Below are 22,074 nucleotides of genomic sequence, written 5' to 3' on the forward strand. Positions count from 1 at the left end.
AAATGGATGAAATACGGAAGTCCAGTTTCTGCCTTAAAACATTTCCAGAAGCTGATTGGTCCCATTGGGGTACGATTGGGCCTTCCGGAAAACACTGTTAGGCATTCATGATTGGTCAAAAGAACATGACAATCTATGATTACCGAATCAAGGTGGGACAAACTCAGTTCAGCAGAGGGAGTAAAATAAGACGGAAGAGCGAGATCGAAACCTAGGACCATCTCAAAAGACTTCCAAGAAATTACGTTTCGAAAGTGAGGTATGAAAACAGAAAGGTCCACCCTCTTTTCTTCCGGCGCTTGAATTCAAATGCCAGTATTCTTGATTTAAATGAATTGCCATCAGACTATACTGTATTTTTTTAATATACTGATAATATTTCACAGGCTAACTGATAATTGGAAATCGGAATGAATTAATTAAGTCACAAGTTAGAAACATTAACAATAGACAAAGACACAACAGTTTTCACAATGTTTCTGATTCTGAAAACACGCTATTCGCAATGTTGTAGGATTGACAGCTCGCATGTTTCTAACATAACATATTTTTTGCTAATTGTATAGCTCATAAAACCTCTGATTCTGGATTTATTTTGTATTACATGAAGCTTGGCAAAGTAAGTGTAACAAACAATTTGCATTTTTCATTATTACTCTGAATAGGAATTCATCATCCTACAGTTTTGAGAGATTACTTGGTTGCTGCTGTATAATGGTTTATAATGGTAATCAACGGCATCCCATATTTACACGAATATGAATCCTTTTATTCTAGTTGATAACTGACAGCTTGTCTTTCTCATGGAGGATTCTTTCATTATATTACATGAAATACAATTGATTATATCTTGGTAGTATAACAATATACAACTGTAATAATAGCCTACGTTGACCATTGTGCTGAAATGGGCGACATCATGACTAAAATGCACAGTTCGGGCAAAATGTACCTGGGTTTCAAAGGGGTGGGTATAATTTGAGGAACGTTCCAACAGGAATCCGTTCCAAAAACTTCGTAAATATCAAGGTTGCCAACAAACAACGCATACAGAGTCGTATAACAGTAGAATGAGATATCGGGTAGGGAGTGAGCTATGTAATTACGTTTTCACCACGTTTATTCGGAAAAATGTCTCTTCATTCTGGTAGCCTCCACCATTTCTCGTTCGTTGGCTTAGTTATTATTTCCGGTGTTCCTGCATTTGCCGGTGAACTCTGTTGCGCCTCAATTGGGGAATCGCTGTGGTTGAAATGTAACTAATGACCGCTAGCCCCAGTATTTTATTACCTAGGTGGCTTGTACACAATTGTTACCGATGATACTGTATATACCTACTCGTACTACAGAAACATGCATTGTGTTTTGCCAAGTTCTCTCTGTGTTAATCTTGTTTCCCAAATATAGTAGGTAACTTGTGTCTATGTCGATGTTGTTGAGTTCATATTGCCTAGTTAAATAAAGATTAAATGAATTAGAACATTTAAAATATATACTTTGACCTATTTCAGGTAATCCCAAGATGCTTGATTCACTACATTTGCTCTTGAATAACTTTCCAGTCGTTTTTGCTTTACATTCCGACTTTTGAACGTCTGTTTATTGGACATATATATCAGTGTCTAATAAAAAAGAGCAACTTATTTAAAGCATCCTATCTGTTTTAAGGTTATAGTGTGTACATGTGTGTGTAGTGTAGGTCCTCTTGATGCCCACTAGGTGTCAGCACAGCTTCAATAATGTCCCACCAGGTTCACAACATGTTTTCATGTGTAACAAATCAAATTATATTTGTCACATGCGCCGAATACCACATGTGTAGACCTTACAGTGAAATGCTGAAATGAAGCCCTTTACCAACAATTTAGTTGTAAGAAAAATGTGTTAAGTAAAAAATAAGAAATAAAAGTAACAAATAATTAAAGTTCAGCAGTAAAATAAAAACAGCGAGGCTATATACATGGGGTACCTGTACAGAGTCAATGTGTGGGGGCACCTGTTAGTTGAGGTAATTGAGGTGTTCCTTTCAAGTCCAGTGGTGTAAATTACTTAACAAAAATGTATTTAAACTACTCCACTACATTCTGTTTATCTGTTTTTTTGTATCTGTACTAGTACTCTTTCTGTTTCTTTACAACATTACATTTTACTTCACCACATTTCTAAAGATAATATATTTTTTACTCCATACAGTTTCCCTGGCACCCAAACGTACTTTTTGCATTTTGAATGCTAAGCCGGACAGGAAAATGGTCCAATTCAAACACTTATCAAGAGAACATCCCTGGTCATCCCTACTGCCTCTGATCTAGCAGACTCACTAAACACATGCTTCGTTTGTAAATTAGGTCTGAGTGTTCCCATGGTTATTTCTTAAATAAAAATACAAGAGAATTGTGCTGTCTGGTTTTCTTAATATATGGAAGGTCAAATAATTTATACTTTTACCACTGATACTTAAGTATCTTTTAGCAATGACGTTTACTTAGTATTTTACTGGGTGACTTTCACTTTTACTTGAGACATTTTCTATTAGAGTTTTTCTCAATGGCTAAAACACTAAAACCCATTGGCTGAACAAAGTTCTCAGTTGCCTGGACTCATTTAGCTAATTATGCAGTCTGTTGTCAATACCTTGGATCCATCCACCAACTGTTCCTCAATCTTCTTCTGATGACTACAAGCATAGATTATGAATCTTCAAAACCTACACTATGGGATGGATGTGTTTAGGAACGGGGGACGAAATTCAAAAGGGACGTGTTTTCAATTACCAGTAATTAGACCCTAGAAATGTTATTCCATCATCTTAATATTGTAACTTTGTCCCTTCATTTGCCTACTACTGTCTATAAAATATCATAACGTGTTTTTTTTCTTTGGGACAAGGTATCGGAACGCTTTGAATGGTCTACAAAGCATGCCCCCAGGTCAAAGTTGGCTTGATGCAGACAAGGATTATATTGTTACTCCACGACATAGTATGATATCACAACTCAATTAAAATGACATTCTATACAAGCTGTCACTTCAGTCCTTCTATTTGATGGGAACTAGCCCCTATCCCCCTAAACACACCTCAAGTTAGCTCTTTCATGCCAACAAAAGGCGACATCAAAAATGGCTCTCTAAAAATTGCTCTTCTCAGATTTGCACTCGCAAACTCTGGTTTGGGGAGTAACCACCATAACTAATACTCTACCAGACAGACAGACTCCTTTTTTCTTTTTCACATGCTATTACCTAACAACCTTATTCTAAAATCGATTACGTCAATATTTTCCCTCAATCTACACTCAATAAATACCCTATGATGACAAAGTGAATATCGGGTTTATACATTTTAGCAAATTAATTACAAATAAAAAACAAAAATACCTTATTTACATAATGATTCATCCCCTTTGCAATGAGTCTCAAATTGAGCTCAGGTGCATCCTGTTTCCATTGATCATCCTAGAGCTGTTTCTACAACTTGGAGTCCACCTGTGGTAAATTCAATTGATTAGACATGATTTGGAAAGGCACACACCTGTCTATATAAGGTCCCACAGTTAACAGTGCATGCCAGAGCAAAAATCAAGCCAAATCAAATTTTATTTGTCACATGCGCCGAATACAACAGCTGTGGACCTTACCGTGAAGGTCTTACTTACGAGCCCTTAACCAACAATGCAGGTCAAGAAAGAGTTTAGAAAATTCTTCCTAAGTAAACTAAAGTAAAAAATGTAAATTAAATCCATAAGTAACACGTGACAATTACATAACAATAACGAGGCTATATACATGGGGTACCGGTACCGAGTCAATGTGCGGGGGTACATGTTAGTTGAGGTCATTTGTAAAGGGACTTTGCATTTGTAATTAACAGTGAGTAGCAGCAGTGTAAAAACACTGGGGGGGTGGGGGCTCTTTGACTATTTTTTTGGCCCTTCCTGTGACAACGCTTAGTATATAGGTCCTTGATGTCAGGAAGCTTTGCCCCAGTAATGCACTGGGCCGTACGCACTACCCTCTGTAGCGCCTTATGGCCAGATGCCCAGCAGTTGCCGTACCAGGAGGTTATACAACCTCTCAGGATGCCCTCGATGGTGCAGCTGTAGAACCTTTTGAGGATCTGGGGATCCATGCTAAATATTGTCAGTCCTCTGAGGGGGAAAGGTTTTGTCGTGCCCTCTTCACAATTGTGTTGGTGTGTTTCGACCATGATAGTTTGTTGGTGATGTGGACACCAAGGAACTTGGAACTCTCGACTCGCTCCACTTCAGCCCTGTTGATGTTAATGGGGGCATGTTCGGCACTCCTTTTCCTAAAGTCCACGATCAGCCCCTTTGTCTTGCTCACATTGAGGGAGAGGTTGTTGTCATCGAGCCAGGATGTCCTGAGGCATGGTTCCAGGGTTCAGGTCCTCTGAAAGAGGGGAGGGAGGGAGAGGGAGAGAGAGAATTAGATGGTGCATGAGACAGGAGAAATACTCCAGATATAACAGATTGACCCTAGCCCTCTGACACAAACATTTGCAGCAGGAGGCTGAGATACGAGGGGTAGGGAGACACTGTGGCCATGAACTATGATTCCCCCGGACAGGGCCTATGATTCCCCAGGACAGGGCCTATGATTCCCTAGGACAGGGCCTATGATTCCCCAGGACAGGGCCTATGATTCCCCAGGACAGGGCCTATGATTCCCCAGGACAGGGCCTATGATTCCCCAGGACAGGGCCTATGATTCCCCAGGACAGGGCCTATGATTCCCCAGGACAGGGCCTATGATTCCCCAGGACAGGGCCTATGATTCCCCAGGACAGGGCCTATGATTCCCCAGGACAGGGCCTATGATTCCCCAGGACAGGGCCTATGATGTAGTGGACCCTACCAGAAAACATTTAGTTACTTTTTGCATTTATTATGCTTGACGTCTTACATATACACAAGAACAACACATTTCTCAATTTTGGTGAAAGTTGGCCATTAGCTAACCACAACTTTCCTGTCAAAGACATTCATGAACTACGACAACTATCGATCTGACAGTGTGGGGTAGAGAAATTCCAACTAACGGGTGAAAAATTAACCAGGTTCTTTCTGTGTATATGCAGAACAGTATACAAATACACTAATAATACATCCAGTCTCAGGTTATTGGTGATACTTTCCATTCTGCCCTATTGTGACCTTTGACCCCTTGCAAAGGGCCTTACATTTCCACATTCTGGATGTCATCCTGCTGAACTTTCATTGTTTGATCTAGCGTGTGAAAAACAATTCCCTCTCACTTGTCCCATGTGGGCTGACCTATGGTGCAGTTGGATGGAAAGGTGCTACTTGATGTAGACATGACGTGATTTGGGATGAAGGGAAATGTCAATCAATGACAGTTGAAATTGCTAATTTATTCTGCACATGTAGACATTGAATATGTTTCATATGTGGGTGATGCATTTCATTTGTAGTCTTTCTTAATTTGTCCTTTTTCGAAATATATTTAACATCATTTGGTGGGATGTCTGTAAGAAATCACTTATGATGATCAATATTTCAATTTAGTGTAATGACATCAAACACTCACTTCTCCTGAAGGGCGTACATAATATGATTCACTATTTTCCATAAATGTAAAAGCATTAGATTGGAGTATGCATGGCCCAAAAGGACTTTCCACCACATTTCCTGTTCATGCAGAGAATTGAAAGGGGACACTTTGGAAGAACTGAGATGTTTGATACAAATTACTGAGCAACTCCTCCCTCCTTGAAGTAATCATTGCTTAGACAGGAATAGGCAGGTGAAACCAAGGGCTCCACTCCATGGCTTTAACCTGTCTAGTCATTTCTAATCAGTGATTACTTCTAGGGAGGACAAAAGGAGGGATATATGTAAAGATTGAGCGAGCCACTACTGTCAGCTGCACAACCCAATCCTGTTATTTGCATTATATATATATACTTTTGACCTCACCTGTATATTGTCTGTAACCATTCCACAGATATCTTGTACCATGGAAACACTTGAGTCTCTGCCTCGTCCACATCAGCAATAACTCATCACTCCTACTCCAGGTAAATTCATTAGCATGAATTTTGATACCCATATGACCCCACTCAACCCCAGGAGCCAAGTGTTAACATTCAATCTAACCTGGGGCCTTACTACGTATCAAGTGTCTCAGAGTAGGAGTGTCCTCTCGGATCAGTTTTGCAGTTTACAACAAGAATAAGATTATAGACACATCCTAGATCAGCAATTACTCTGGGATGATTTGTGGATGAAGTCCCAGGTCCCCCTCTGTCCATGTTATGTTGTTCATTTGGATCTTAACATGGCTTTTGGGGGCCCTAACCAACATTTGGTTTAGGGGCTGCCCACCTCGCTGGAAAAACGTTGTAGTGCCCTCCCCCCTCTTGACGGTGGAGAGAAATTGAAATTGTTTAATTATTTACATTTCAATTGTGGCCATTTTGCCATTGTGCAGGGAAAGGTTTAGCAATTTTGAATACATTTCATGCAATTAGACTCATTTTGCCATGGAGCAGAGAAAAGGTGCAGTATTACAGTGAATTTGCTGCAATTCTACACATTTTGCCAAGATTTATACAATGCTAACCATATCTGAGTGAGAATGACCTAACAATTCTTGGTGGATCCAAGAAGTACAAGCCCCCACACCATTTTCCAACCTCTGAAATGTTGTCTTTGATGTGTGCATTTTCAAGTACCCCTTAATATTTAGTCTCTGTCTGTCTGGTAGAGTAGTGGTTATGGTGGTTGCTCCCCAAACCAGAGTTTGAGAGTTCAAATCTGAGAAGAGCAAATTTTAGAAAGCCATTTTTAATGTTGCCTTTTGTTGGCATGAAAGAGCTAACTTGAGGTGTGTAGGGGGGGTAGGGACTAGTTCCCATCAAATAGAAGGACTGAAGTGGCACCTTGTATAGAATGTCCTTTTAATAGAGTTGTGATAAAATACTATGTCGTGGAGTAACAATATAATCCTCCTGATTCAGAATGATCTAGGCAAAGCTGATCTTAGAAAAGTACTCCTCTGTACGCATTTATGAAATGTCTCAGGCTAAGAATGCTGAACTGGAATCAGTACCCCCCCACCCCCGGTCAAAGTAATGTTATTCATTCTACTCACAAATGCTAAATAGATCCTAGTTCAGCACTCCTACTCAAGCCACCAAGTGACTGTTGGGTATTGGGTGCTAAATGTCTTGAACAGTGGTTGAAAAAGTACCCAATTGTCATACTTGAGTAAAACTAAAGATATTTTAATAGAAAATGTCTCAAGTAAAAGTCACCCAGTAAAATACTAAGTAAACGTCATAGCTAAAATATACTTAATTTATACTTATACCACTGATACTTATTTGACCTTCCATATATTAAGAAAACCAGACAGCACAATTCTCTTGTATTTTTATTTAAGAAATAACCATGGGAACACTGACATAATTTACAAATGAAGCATGTGTATAGTGAGTCTGCTAGATCAGAGGCAGTAGGGATGACCAGGGATGTTCTCTTGATAAGTGTGTGAATTGGACCATTTTCCTGTCCGGCTTAGCATTCAAAATGCAAAAAGTACTTTTGGGTGCCAGGGAAACTGTATGGAGTAAAAAATATTATTTTCTTTAGAAATGTGGTGAAGTAAAATGTAATGTTGTAAAGAAACAGAAAGAGTACTAGTACAGATACAAAACCCCCCAGATATAAACAGAATGTAGTGGAGTAGTTTAAATACATTTTTGTTAAGTAATTTACACCACTGGACTTGAAAGGAACACCTCAATTACCTCTACTAACAGGTGCCCCCACACATTGACTCTGTACCGGTACCCCATGTATATAGCCTCGCTGTTTTTATTTTACTGCTGATCTTTAATTATTTGTTACTTTTATTTCTTATTTTTTACTTAACACATTTTTCTTACAACTAAATTGTTGGTTAAGGGCTTAATTTCAGCATTTCACTGTAAGGTCTACACATGTGGTATTCGGCGCATGTGACAAATACAATTTGATTTGTTACACATGAAAACATGTTGTGAACCTGGTGGGACATTATTGAAGCTGTGCTGACACCTAGACATCAAGAGGACCTACACTACACACACATACACACACACTAAAACCTTAAAACAGTCAGGCTACCTCTGGCGAGCACATGGAGGGCTGTGCAGCCCCCCCAAAGAAATGCCACCCCACACCATGACAGACCCACTGCCAAACCGGTCATGCTGGAGGATGTTGCAGGCAGCAGAACATTCTCCACGGCGTCTCCAGACTGTCACGTCTGTCACATGTGCTCAGTGTGAACCTGCTTTTATCTGTGAAGAGCACAGGGCGCCAGTGGTGAATTTGCCAATCTTGGTGTTCTCTGGCAAATGCCAAACGTCCTGCACGGTGTTGGGCTGTAAGCACAACCCCCACCTGTGGATGTCGGGTCCTCATACCACCCTCATGGAGTCTGTTTCTGACCGTTTGAGCAGACACATGCACATTTGTGGCCTGCTGGAGGTCATTATGCAGGGCTCTGGCAGTGCTCCTCCTGCTCCTTCTGCACAAAGGCGGAGGTATCGGTCCTGCTGCTGGGTTGTTGCCCTCCTACGGCCTCCTCCACGTCTCCTGATGTACTGGCCTGTCTCCTGGTAGCGCCTCCATGCCCTGGACACTACGCAGACAGACACAGCAAACCTTCTTGCCACAGCTCGCATTGATGTTCCATCCTGGATGAGCTGCACTACCTGAGCCACTTGTGTGGGTTGTAGACTCCGTCTCATGCTACCACTAGAATGAAAGCACCGCCAGCATTCACGTGACCAAAACATCAGCCAGGAAGCATAGTAACTGAGAAGTGGTCTGTGGTTATCACCTGCAGAACCACTCCTTTATTGGGGGTGTCTTGCTAATTGCCTATATTTTCCACCTGAAATTTGTTGTCAATCAGTGTTGCTTTCTAAGTGGACAGTTTGATTTCACAGAAGTGTGATTGACTTGGAGTTACATTGTGTTGTTTAAGTGTTCCCTTTATTTTTTTGAGCAGTGTATATATGTCCAATAAACAGACGTTCAAAAGTCGGAATGTAAAGCAAAAACGACTGGAAAGTTATTCAAGAGCAGCTGTAGTGAATCAAGCATCTTGGGATTACCTGAAATAGGTCAAAGTATATATTTTAAATGTTCTAATTTATTTCATCTTTATTTAACTAGGCAATATGAACTCAACAACATCGACAGACACAAGTTACCTACTATATTTGGGAAACAGGATTAACACAGAGAGAACTTGGCAAAACACAATGCATGTTTCTGTAGTACGAGTAGGTATATACAGTATCATCAGTAACAATTGTGTACAAGCCACCTAGCTAATAAAATACTGGGGCTAGCGGTCATTATTTACATTTCAACCACAGCTATTCCCCAATTGAGGCGCAACAGAGTTCACCCGCAAATGCAGGTGAATTAATAACTTCACCATTTCTTGTTCGTTGGTTAAGGCTACCAGAATGAAGAGAGACATTTTTCCAAATAAACGTGGTGAGTGAAAAACGTAATTACATAGCTCACTCCCTACCCGGTATCTCATTCTACTGTTATACGACTCTGTATGCGTTGTTTGTTGGCAACCTTGATATTTACGAAGTTTTTGGAACGGATTCCTGTTGGAATGTTCCTCAAATTATACCCACCCGTTTCAAAGGAGGTTGGTAAGACCTTAATTGAGGAGGACGGGCTCATGGTAATGGCTGGAGCGAAATCAGTAGAATGGTATCAAATATATCAAACATATGGTTTCCACATGTTTGATGCCATCCCATTTTCTCCGTTTCATACATTTTGAGCCGTCATCCCCTCAGCAGCCTCCACTGCTGTGTTTTCTATAATACATTTTGCAGTGAATAAACAGATTGGTCGCGTTCCCCTGCTGAGATGTTGTATGCACCATAAAATGGTTGCGTGCCACATCGACTGCCGTTGCACACCCGATTTCTATAACATACGATGTCGTTAGCTGATATGTAAAATTAAGTTCAAACCCCCGAGCTACCCTGCCGCCCCACTAGGCTACAGGACAATAGGCAAGCAGCTTGGGTGAGAAGGCAACAACTGTTGGCGCAATTATTAAAAAATGGAAGAAGGTCAAGATGACGGTCAATCCCCCTCGGTCTGGGGCTCCATGCAAGATCTCACCTCGTGGGGCATCAATGATCATGAGGAAGGTGAGGGATCAGCCCAGAACTACACGGCAGGACCTGGTCAATGACCTGAAGAGAGCTGGGACCACAGTCTCAAAGAAAACCATTAGTAACACACTACGCCGTCATGGATTAAAATCCTGCAGCGCACGCACGGTCCCCCTGCTCAAGCCAGCGCATGTCCAGGCCAATCTGAAGTTTGCCAATGACCATCTGGATGATCCAGAGTAGGAATGGGAGAAGGTCATGTGGTCGGATGAGACAAAAATAGAGCTTTTTGGTCTAAACTCCACTCGCCGTGTTTGGAGGAAGAAGAAGGATGAGTACAACCCGAAGAACACCATCCCAACCGTGAAGCATGGAGGTGGAAACATCATTCTTTGGGGATGCTTTTCTGCATAGGGGACAGGGCGTCTGCACCGTATTGAAGGGATGGGGCCATGTATCGCGAGATCTCTGCCAACAACCTCCTTCCCTCAGTAAGAGCATTGAAGATGGGTCGTGGCTGGGTCTTCCAGCATGACAACGACCCGAAACACACAGCCAGGGCAACTAGGGAGTGGCTCCGTAAGAAGCATCTCAAGGTCCTGGAGTGGCCTAGCCAGTCTCCAGACCTGAATCCAATAGAAAATCTTTGGAGGGAGCTGAAAGTCCGTATTGCCCAGCGACAGCCCCGAAATCTGAAGGATCTGGAGAAGGTCTGTATGGAGGAGTGGGCCAAAATCCCTGCTGCAGTGCGTGCAAACCTGGTCAAGAACTACAGGAAACGTATGATCTCTGTAATTGCAAACAAAGGTTTCTGTACCAAATATTAAGGTATGCTTTTCTGATGTATCAAATACTTATGTCATGCAATAAAATGCACATTAATTACTTAAAAATCATACAATGTGATTTTCTGGATTTTTGTTTTAGATTCCGTCTCTCACAGTTGAAGTGTACCTACAGTGGGGCAAAAAAGTATTTAGTCAGCCACCAATTGTGCAAGTTCTCCCACTTAAAAAGATGAGAGGCCTGTAATTTTCATCATAGGTACACTTCAACTATGACAGACAAAATGAGGGAAACAAATCCAGAAAAATCACATTGTAGGATTTGTAATGAATTTATTTGCAAATTATGGTGGAAAATAAGTATTTGGTCAATAACAAAAGTTTCTCAATACTTTGTTATATACCCTTTGTTGGCAATGTCTGTCATAGTTGAAGTGTACTTCAAATACTTGTTCTCCCCACTGTAGGTCCTGGATGGCAGGAAGCTTGGCCCCAGTGATGTGCGCACTACCCTCTGTAGCGCCTACTAGTCAGGATGCTCTCGATGGTGCAGCTGTAGAACCTTTTGAGGATCTGGGGACCCATGCCAGGGGTACGTGCTGAGGGGAATAAGCACGTACCCCTGAGGGACCCCTGTGTTCAGGATCAGCGTGGCAGACGTGTTGTTGCCTACCCTTACCACCTGGGGGAGGCCCGTCAGGAAGTCCAGGATCCATTTGCAGAGGAAAGTGTTTAGTCCCAAGGTCCTTAGCTTAGTGATGAACTTTGTGGACAGTATGGTGTTGAACGCTGAGCTGTAGTCAATGATCAGCATTCTCCCATAGGTGTTCCTTTTGTCCAGGTGGGAAAGTGCAGTGTGGAATGCGATTGAGATTGTGTCATCTGTGTATCTGTTGGGGCGGTATGCGACTTCGAGTGGGTCTAGCGTATCAGGGATGATGCTGTTGATGTGAGCCATGACCAGCCTTTCAAAGTAGCTCATGGCTATCGATGTGAGTGCTATGGGGTCGGTAATAATTTAGGCAGGTTACCTTCGCTTCCTTGGGCACAGGGACTATGGTGGTCTGCTTGAAACATGTAGGTATTACAGACTCGGTCAGGGAGAGGTTAAAAATGTCAGTGAAGACACTTGCCAGTTGGTACTCAAAGCATGCGCGGACATGTCCTGATAATCCATCTAGCCCCGTTGCTTTGTGAATTGTTGACCTGTTTAAAGGTCTTGCTCACATCGGCTAATGAGAACGTTATCTCACATTTGTCTGGAACAGCTGGTGCTTTCATGCATGCTTTATTGTTGCTTGCCTCGAAGCAAGCATAAAAGGCATTTAGCTTGTCTGGTAAGCTCGCGTCACTGGGCAGCTCGCAGCTGGGTTTCCCTTTGTAGTCTAATAGTTTTTAAGCCCTGCCACATTGGAAGAGCGTCAGAGCTGGTGTAGTAGGATTCAATCTTGATCCTGTATTGATGCTTTGCCTGTTTGGTGGTTCGTCTGAGAGCGTAGCAGGAGTTCTTATAAGCGTTTGGATTAGTGTCCCGCTCCTTGAAAGCAGCAGCTCTAGCCTTTAGCGCAATGCAGATGTTGCCTGTAATCCATGGCTTCTGGTTAGGATATGTACATACGGTCACTGTGGGGATGACGTCGTCGTATCACTTATTGATGAAGCCGATGACTCCTCATTGTCATTGGATGAATACCCGAACATTTTCTATTCTGTGCTAGCAAAACAGTCCTGTAGTGTAGCATCCGTGTCATCTGACCACTTCCGTATTGAGTGAGTCACTGGTACTTCCTGCATTAGTTTTTGCTTGTAAGTAGGAATTGGGAGGTTATTATTATGGTCAGATTTGCCAAATGGAGGGCGAGGGAGAGCTTTGTATGCGTCTCTGTGTGTGGAGGAAAGGTGGTCTATATATATTTTTTCTCTGGTTGCACATGTGCTGGTGGAACTGAGGTCAAACGGATTTAAGTTTGTCTACATTAAAGTCCCCGGCCACTAGGAGCACCTCTTCTGGATAAGCATTTTCTTGTTTGCTTATGGCCTTATACAGCTCATTGAGTGCGGTCTTAGTGCTAGCATCGGTTTGTGGTGGTAAATAGACGACTCTGAATAATATAGATGAGAACTGCGCCTGTCTCAGACTCGTAGAACAGCTAAGTGCGTCATTAAATGTTTTTTTGCCCTCCTTTATACAGAAGATCTCCGCTAAACATGGAATCACATCTCTTTGTGACCGCCGATAACTTCAGAACAAAGTTGACTACAAATACAAAGTTGCCAATGTCTTTGCAATTGATACAAGCATTACAATAAGCCTCCTCAATATTTGCAGCCGTAGGTGGAAATATCTCTCTAGGAGCTGATCCGTCATCAGTATTGTGAAATAAAGATCAGGTGAGATTAGAATGGAGAAAGCTGATCTGAGAACAGCGGTCACTTTCTTTCGATCCTATCAGTACCGACACATGCTCCAACGACGCACTTAGTGAACGTTCTGTCAGCGTGGTGTTCAATAGTGTGCAACAGCAGAAAAAGGGAAATTAAAGTATTATCGGATTTAAAAAACAAACAATTCTGCCCCTGCCTACCGGAGTCCTCCTTGCTAGCTTGTGGCACCGGTAAACAGTGTCCTTTGCTCCCGCCTGCTGAACACCTGCCCTCACCATCGTTAAACAGAACTGCAGGAAACCGGTGGCCGACAGGCAGGGACGAAGGACACATTTACGCCACCTACTGTACTGGAGCTCCGCTGCCTCTCCTAGCTTAAAAATGGACCAATATAAGTATAAAGAAGGGTTCCTGCAGGTGCCCCGAATTTCAGACTGCAATTGCACCCTTCTCTGGTGTTTTGGGAAGCGCATGTTACATCTTCGGCCGTTGTAGGAACGCTGCATCATTAAAACACTTGTAAGCCTAAAATCCGGGCCCTGGAACACACAGGAGGTTGGTGGCACCTTAATTGGGGAAAACGGTTGCGTGGTAATGACTGGAGCTGAATCAGTGGAATGGTATCAAATACATCAAACACATGATTTCCAGGTGTTTGATGCCATTCCATTTGCTCCATTCCGGCCATTATTATGAGCCGTTCTCCCCTCAGCATCCTCCACTGCTGGAATAGTGTTGTGAGTTATTTTGCAATGACTAAGTTAAGTTTATATTCAATCAGTCATTAGTACAATAATTCTTACTTGATTCACTCAACTCCACTGATATAATGACGTTTTTGGTTTGGTCAATGAAGACCAGTAGTAAAAAACTACTAGCTAAAATGATAATTTAATCAATCAAGGGCAGTTGCAAACTTTCATGTATCAAGGAAAAATAGCTTATAAATCAATTAGTTGATAATTTTAAAAATAGCCAGCTTGAATTTCGGTCCATATGTTTCTAGAGGACACAGAACAAACAAAACAACATCTGAAAGGTAGTACTGTTACAATAGTCCCTGCACTGGAAGTATCAGATGTGTAAATTGATTCTGACCTGACCAATAGTACCGAAGGAGGACAGGAAGGGTTTGGGTTGAGAGGATTGGGGGAGTAGAGGTCAAGGGGGTCTTAGAGTTTACTCAGTGGTTCCCTGAGACCACTTCCTGGTCCCCAGATCTTTTTATGCTGCCATTGGCTAAGCAAAATAATATCTGGCTACCAACCAACCAGGCTACTGGCTGTTTACTGTATGGCGATGATTCCCTCCTCCCAACTGTACTCATTAACTATCAGGTCCTCCTCCTGCTTCATGGAGGACAGCAGGTACTTGATCCCAGCCTTCACCCCCGTCTTCACTCCAGCCCCGGCCACGTAGCCTGCCACGCCCACCGTTCCCCCAGTGACAGCCATGAGGGCGTCAGTGCCCAGGTCGACGGCGCTGAGGATGGCTCTCTCCTTTGCCGTCTCGGAGCAGTTGACAGAGGTGTAGTAGACGGCCGTGCCCAGGTTGTAAAGGGTGCTGACGACAGGGATCCACTCCACCACGTTGTACACGTGCTCCTCCTTTTTGTTGATGCAGTTCCGCTGAGGGCTGCGCCGCGCCCGCCGCCCTGAGGCCCCAAGTGACTCCTCATCCTGCACCTGGCACTGTTGAATCCAGCATTCTGAGTCCAAGTACTCAGAGGGCACCACCCGGCTGCCTGACATCAGAATCGCCTGGTACTGCCCTCCGTTATGGGACACACCAGCACACTGGGACCCCAGGCTCTCACAGACACTTACAGCCGCCTCCAGCCATCCTGTGGTGGCTCCCTGCACTGTCTCCCCCAAAAGCAGGGTCCCATTCACCCTGGTCCAGCCCTGACACCTCTTCTCCTGCTTCCCTCTTCCAGAGGCCCTGTGCCCCCTCTGACCCACCCCAGCCCTGGCCAGCTGCTGTATGTTGAACATCACTGCCTGTAGGTGGCGCTCTGCCTGAACCTTCTCCATGTGTTAGGCAGGGGGGGTAGTGGCTCTGTGGCGGGACGCCCCCTTTGCCATAAGGCTCTCCACCTCTATGAGGAGCTCCTCTGTGTCCTCCACCCCCAACAGGTTGTACATTCTGAGTACCAGGGTCTGGGCCTCCCGAGAACAGCCTGCCGCCACCAGCACTGGCACCAGGGATAGGCCCAGGAGCTCCCGGGGGAACAGGGCTGAGGCAGGGTCCTGCATTGTAGAGGCAGACAGCAGCTCCTCACAGCTGGTGTTGGCCTGGACGATGATCCGGCCCTGCAGCTTGGCCTTCAGCGTGGTGACAATACGCCGGGCAGACTGGGCCCTGGCCTCATCCATCACCACCCACTCTTCAGGGGCCGCACTCTCCGCTGCATCTGATGGGAGACCAAGTTGGGTCTGGGACCCCAGGAGTGACTGCCGCTCCTTTTTGATAGTCTCCCCCTCCCCTAAAACGGAGGTCTTGGAGAGCGGAGTGGTCTTCAGAACAGGGGGAGTTGGTGTTCTACACAGAGCCTGTTCAATCAGCAGCAGTTGGATAAGAAACAGACCCCTCATCTTGGGGTGCATCATTTTACCTGTGAGTTCTACTCCAATACTGCTGTACACAGGAAGCTGGAGAAGACAGGAATAAAATAAATGTTTTACCATAATTGCACCTGTTTGGATAAAATCTTGCTCAACATTCGTTATTTGTCGAATGTGGTTGTAAAATGATTTGCTTTGGAATTGTCTGCCAGCAAAGGAATTCACCAAAATATGCGAAATCGCAAACTCTCCAACTGGCTTTTTTCCAACTCTAGCTCTCTAGCTAAGCCCTCATTGCAGCTGCACTATTTCCCTCAAAACAAATATAACAATGTGCTTTCCTGAACATCATGTTGTCTATGTAAAGTAAATAGTATGCCCCCAGCTAGCACATTGGATTTCTTGGAAGTTGTGGGAACGTACGTTTTTGGTTTCTCATTGGTTCTGGGAACGAAGCCATAAGTTTCCTGACCAGTAAAACTGAATTTTTTTTTTTTTAAACGTTGAGATTGGAAGTGAACATTTACCTGTTTTGGGAATGTTAATTTTTAGGTTGCAGGGAGTTTCTGAAAACTCAGGGAACCATAGTAAAACGTTTTCCTGGGAGGTTATATTAATGTTCTGAGAATGGAAATGATAGGTTATTTGGAGTTTTTTTAACGACTTCCTTAAAACTTTAACTGAATGTTCCAATAAGACTGCTATCTTAATTTTGAACTCAGATAGGACACATGGAAATTAATTTGCTTAAGCATTAATCATGCAAAAAAAATGTTTTATTGTGGCATGGCATTAGTGATATTCAAACCTATGATCTGTTTTCTATACATGGAATTAGTCCACTGCGACACAAAGATGGAGCTAGCATGCCATGTATTTTTTAAACTCCTACAAAGCTGTTAATTTTAGTGTATTCAAACAGACCCCATTTCAAAGAAAACAAGCACTCATTAATATCAGGTGTGGCCAATTAGTTGGTGTGGACAAAACACATGAATACACTTAACAAGAGAGGAGAGTGCGTTCTGTTTATGCTGAGAATGCAATGTATATGTTTTTAAATAACATTCTTACAACATTCTTTAAATATGACATCTTTTCTTGCAGGTTTTATGGAAAGTTTTCTTAATGCTCTGAGAACCTGTAGAGAAGGTTATGCTGAAGTACTGAAATTCCCAAAGAAGAACGTTCTCTGAACAGATGAATGGAACGACAAGGATCTCATCACAGCATCTCTGTGCATTCTAATTGCCATCGATAAAATGCAATTGTGTTCGTTGTCCGTAGCTTCTGCCTGCCCATACCATAACCCTAGCACCACGGGGCACTCTGTTCACAACGTTGGCATCAGCAAACTGCTCGCCCACACAGCGCCATACACGCTGTCTGCCATCTGCCTGGTACAGTTGAAACCGGGATTCATCTGTGAAGAGCACACTTCTCCAGTGTGTATGGTTACGACGCCGAACTGCAGTCAGGTCAAGGCCCTGGTGAGGACAATGAGCATGCAGATGAGCTTCCCTGAGTAGATTTCTGACAGTTTGTGCAAAAATTATTCGGTTGTGCAAACCCACAGTTTCATCAGCTGTCTGGTTGACTGGTCTCAGACGATCCCGCAGGTGAAGAAGCTGGATGTGTAGGTCCTGGGCTAGCGTGGTTACACGTGGTCTGCGATTGTGAGGCTGGTTCGCTAAAATTACATTGGAGGTGGCATATGGTAGAGAAATGGACATTAAATTCCCTGGCAACAGCTCTGGTGGTCATTCCTACAGTCAGCATGCCAATTGCACGCTCCCTCAAAACTTGAGACATCTGTTGCATTGTTGTGACAACTGCATATTTTAGAGTGGTCTTTGATTGTCCCCAGCACAAAGTTCACCTGTGTAATGATCATGATGTTTAATCAGCTTCTTGATATGCCACACCTGCCAGGTGGATGGATTATCTTGGCAAAGAAGAAGTGCTCACTAACAGGGATATAAACAAATTTGTGCACAATTTCAGAGAAATAAGCTTTTTGTGTGTATGGACAATTTTCTGGGATCTTTAATTTCAGCTCATGAGACATGGGACCAATGCTTTACATGTATATTTTTGTTCAGTATATGAGGAAACCAATAGGATACGTTCTGCTGAAGTACTGAAATTCCCACCTAAGAAACATCCATCACCTTTCCCGGAACATTGTGGGAAGGTTGTATGCAAAATAACCATATCACACCCACACTCTCACCAAGCTTTAAGAAACATATGGTTCTCAGAACATTATGTGCTAGCTGGGCCTCTTTACTTTTTTTTTAAGTAGTCTGTTTTATTTTTTTAAATAAATGCATCATATTTTAGGATACAATTGGTTGTCTGTCTTAATCAGATGGACGTGAGTTCGTATTTCATAGTTCTAAGTTGTGTTATTGACTGCATACATTTTCCAACTTATCAAAGACAGCTATGAAGTAGAAAATGAAATATTTACCAGAGTTCCCTGTTATCTCCCCACATTGTAATTTCAATAGTATACTCACCCACAGCTTACATAAAAAAATCATGTTTTAATATGCATCTTAATAAACAGTTGAACACTTACCTCAAACATCCGTAGTATGTGATAGTCTGAGCCAGGGTACTTCATTATGTAACACAGCTTTTGCCCAAATGAAACCCTAGCTGTTCTCTTCTTCTCCAATGGGGTTTTCACCCCTCACCAATGACACCCTTCACTCCTCCTTCTCACTTACCCACTTCTCTCCCCTCCCCCTTTCTCTTTTTCTGAGTTGGCCTCATTGCTCAACAGGCAGGACAGGGCTGGAATGTTGATTCACATGGAGAGGGTCCATGTTTTCTAATGCTGTTTTGTTTGTTTTCTCTCTGTCTCTGTCTGTCCCTGTAGTAGAGTAGGGCTTTGTTTTTGACCTAGATACTTGGCAAAAATCTTCCCTCGTGCCCTGAGCAGATTATATTTTTTTTGGTCAAGGGGCGGGGACAACTTCATCCATTCACTGATCATTAGTCCACAAAATGAAACAAAGCCGACTCATTGAACCAGACATCACTCCCCTCCTCATTTTTGTTTTACTGTCAAAAATTACTTTACTACTGATATTGATTACTGCATTGTTGGGAAAGAACTTGCAAGAAAATAATTTCACTGTACTTGTGCACGTTACAATAAAATATGAAACACACTAACACCCCCCTTCATTACTAACGAGAACCCTACGTGCTGAAATCTAAGGGAAAATGTACCTCCTTTTTCTCCAGAGGCTCTATTCACTGAGCCTTACTCTATATAGAAAGTGGATAAAAGCCCATGTCTGTGGCACTGGGAGCTTTCAGCAGAGTAAAGCTTTGCCCTGAGGATGCATTCCATCATTATATGTGAGCTATTGGAACCTGGACCTCCCTCTCTCACACTTCTCTAAGAGCCCTGTTGTGAAAGTCATGCTACATCCCATTCCCACTTCTTCAACTCGCCAAGTGTTTTCATAAAACAACTGAACAATGTGTTCCAGATTGAGCATCCTGATGGTTCAGTGATCAACAGATTGAGAAAGTATTTTGTCAAAATTAATCGCAAAAGATTTAGTTATTGGAAGTACATTTTTGCTATTAATATGATCTTTTTAATGCGATGATAGGTACAACCTCATCATCATCTCAAGTGTATATAACAGCTTGTTTAGTCTCTCTCTCGCTCTCTCTCTCATGCCAAAGTGTTATTTTCTTCCTTTCTCAGAGCTGAGTACCCACACTTTCCCTCTAAGTGAGTGGGGCTCTTGTTCCCTATTCAAATGTGGGGCCAAAGGCTAGCCCTGGCCAACAAAAGGGACAGAGGAGGTGGGGAAGTTTGGGTGTATCCAAGCTTCTAAAACTATTTATTATTGGCCAGATGAGCAGATAAATCTGTGAAATTGCATCACTTCACTGCTCCAACCGAACATGTTATCAACAGTTTATAAGCACTAGAGGGAACTCTTTCACCATGAGGGGGTTTGCTAGAAAGAGGGATCTGGCCCTGGAGCACAGTGGGTTGTCTGGTACATCCTCCTACACTGCAGAAGAGACTATACACACCCCTCCACTCTGTGATTTTAATATTTTAAAGAATCTTCCTGGAAGAAAAGGTACAAAATATTTTGGTCATTATTGTTAAGATCAGTTGCACGGACCTAATGTGGATATAAGCTACTATGGCACATATCATGTCCCATGTGATAATCTGATGTTGTATGCAATTACCGTTATGTATTCTTTTATCTGTACATTAAACTAGCATGTCCCATTTCTGCACCCAGGTGACCAAGATGCAGCAAGATAATATGTCAAAAATGTATCATTCAGGGATTCTTGAAAGTCAGGACAATCCTTGTCAGTCTAGGAAATGTTATTTTTATAGTTGGAAAAAATAAAGAAGATTTAGTTGCATTATTTAAAGACCTGCTCCGGAAATTTGGCAACTACTAAGTTTTTTTTTTAAACCTCCAGCTTTGGTCTGGATGTGTCTGTGTAGTTCATGCATGCATAATCTATGAGCAGAATTACTGTTTTACCTCATTTAGCCACTAAATCCCAAATTTGAAAGTGACTGTTTTTCTGGAAGCTGTGCATGCGCTATTTTCCATTCATTATTCCCCACATGCACCAGCCCCTAGTAATTCAAGTTCTAGTCAATGAACTTCAGCCCCTCATCATTTGAGTGACAGCTAGCAAGTACACAAAAGTACCAGAGAATCTCTTTAAGTAAAAAAAATAATTTAAAAAAATCACATTTAGGGACATTTTACAAGGGAAAATATTAGTTTTGAGAATTTTCTAAATATTTTCTATATTATTATTTTATATGTCGGCTCTATGCCCGGAAATGCCCTGTCCAGAGCAAAGGACCCCAATTCAAATACTCCAAAAAGTGTTTAATATTCTAAACTTCCAATCATAAATATGAACTGACAAAGGATATTATGTAGTTTCTTGCAATAGCCCTCTGTGACTTTAAATAATATTTTTCTCAAAACTGTGATTCTTAAATGTGTCCGGAGATTTGGTCAACTCTGTAAGATTTGTCTAAAATCCTAAATTAATCCGGAATAAGCAGGGTCAGCTATACCATAAGGACCCCTTCTTCATTACATTACATTTACTTTTGACAGATTTAAACAAATAATATTGAAATTAAACTGTCAACCCCATGTCCCTGATAGAATATACATTTAAATTCAAATATATTTATTTTAATTAGGTTTTAAGGTCATGAAGCAACTGAGGAAATACAAAATTGCTACTTTGTATTCCACTTGAATTAAGAAGAACATTTGGTCATATCCGTGAAACATCAACTCTGTCAGATTTTTGTCTAACGTGAACATCAGACTGCTGAAAGATCTGATAGAACAACACACTATCACACTCAAACAATATATATATTTCATCAGATTTTGTGAGGCTTAATTCATGCAAAAATAAACACACTTTTGTGCGACTTCATGGCAAAATACATTTTTCGGGGTCAAACTTCGAAACAATCCTTTGAACGTTATTAGAGCAATGCATGATGGGCAATGGTGTTCTACACTGCCTTTTTTTGTGTCCCACATGTATTTATATCTTTTTAAAACCGCGTTAACAACCTAATATTGTTAATCAACCAGGTTGTCACTGAAACGTTGTTTATTTTTTTATTTTTTTGCCAATACTCTTTTCTATGCTTGTTTTCACATAATACTTTGGAATACTGGTGTACTTGTAGTCAAGAAAGGCCATTTTTTCATGTAGGCAACAGTAGGCCTACACGATTTTCTTCATAATGCATTTCAAATTCCGTGGAGCCTACATTACATTTTCTTCAGAATGCATTTAATACAAGGCTAAGTTGAATTCTGAGAGTTGCCAGATTTCTGTATCGATCAATGTATTTGATAGGGGAATGGGGATACATTTTATGTTGGGAAATTATAATATACACCATAATATGCACACAAACACACACACTCACTTTGTTTGTACTCATATTATAGCCAACTCTTAACTTTTGTATGAATTATTTGTATCTAGTTGTCATGTATTTATTTTCTTTTAATGGGTTAAATGTTTGTAGTTTGCATGTTTCAGTAATGATTAACATGGTTAAATAGTTGTAAATCTCTGCTTGATTTAGCTTTTG

At 42.0% G+C, this 22,074-nt stretch overlaps 1 long non-coding RNA gene and 1 pseudogene across 1 annotated transcript; one reads left to right on the plus strand and one right to left on the minus strand.

Moving 5' to 3' along the window:
* Positions 1 to 82: 82 nt before the first annotated feature.
* LOC112217606 lies at positions 83 to 17,243 on the plus strand. Its single transcript, XR_002948482.2, has 3 exons — positions 83 to 259; positions 5,986 to 6,058; positions 17,028 to 17,243. It is a non-coding gene; the product is annotated as an uncharacterized LOC112217606 (long non-coding RNA).
* LOC112217597 lies at positions 13,078 to 18,948 on the minus strand (annotated as a pseudogene).
* Between the last annotated feature and the right edge of the window lie 3,126 nt (positions 18,949 to 22,074).

This window comes from Oncorhynchus tshawytscha, linkage group LG02 (assembly GCF_018296145.1).
Source record: "Oncorhynchus tshawytscha isolate Ot180627B linkage group LG02, Otsh_v2.0, whole genome shotgun sequence".
NCBI classification, from domain to species: Eukaryota; Metazoa; Chordata; class Actinopteri; order Salmoniformes; family Salmonidae; genus Oncorhynchus; species Oncorhynchus tshawytscha.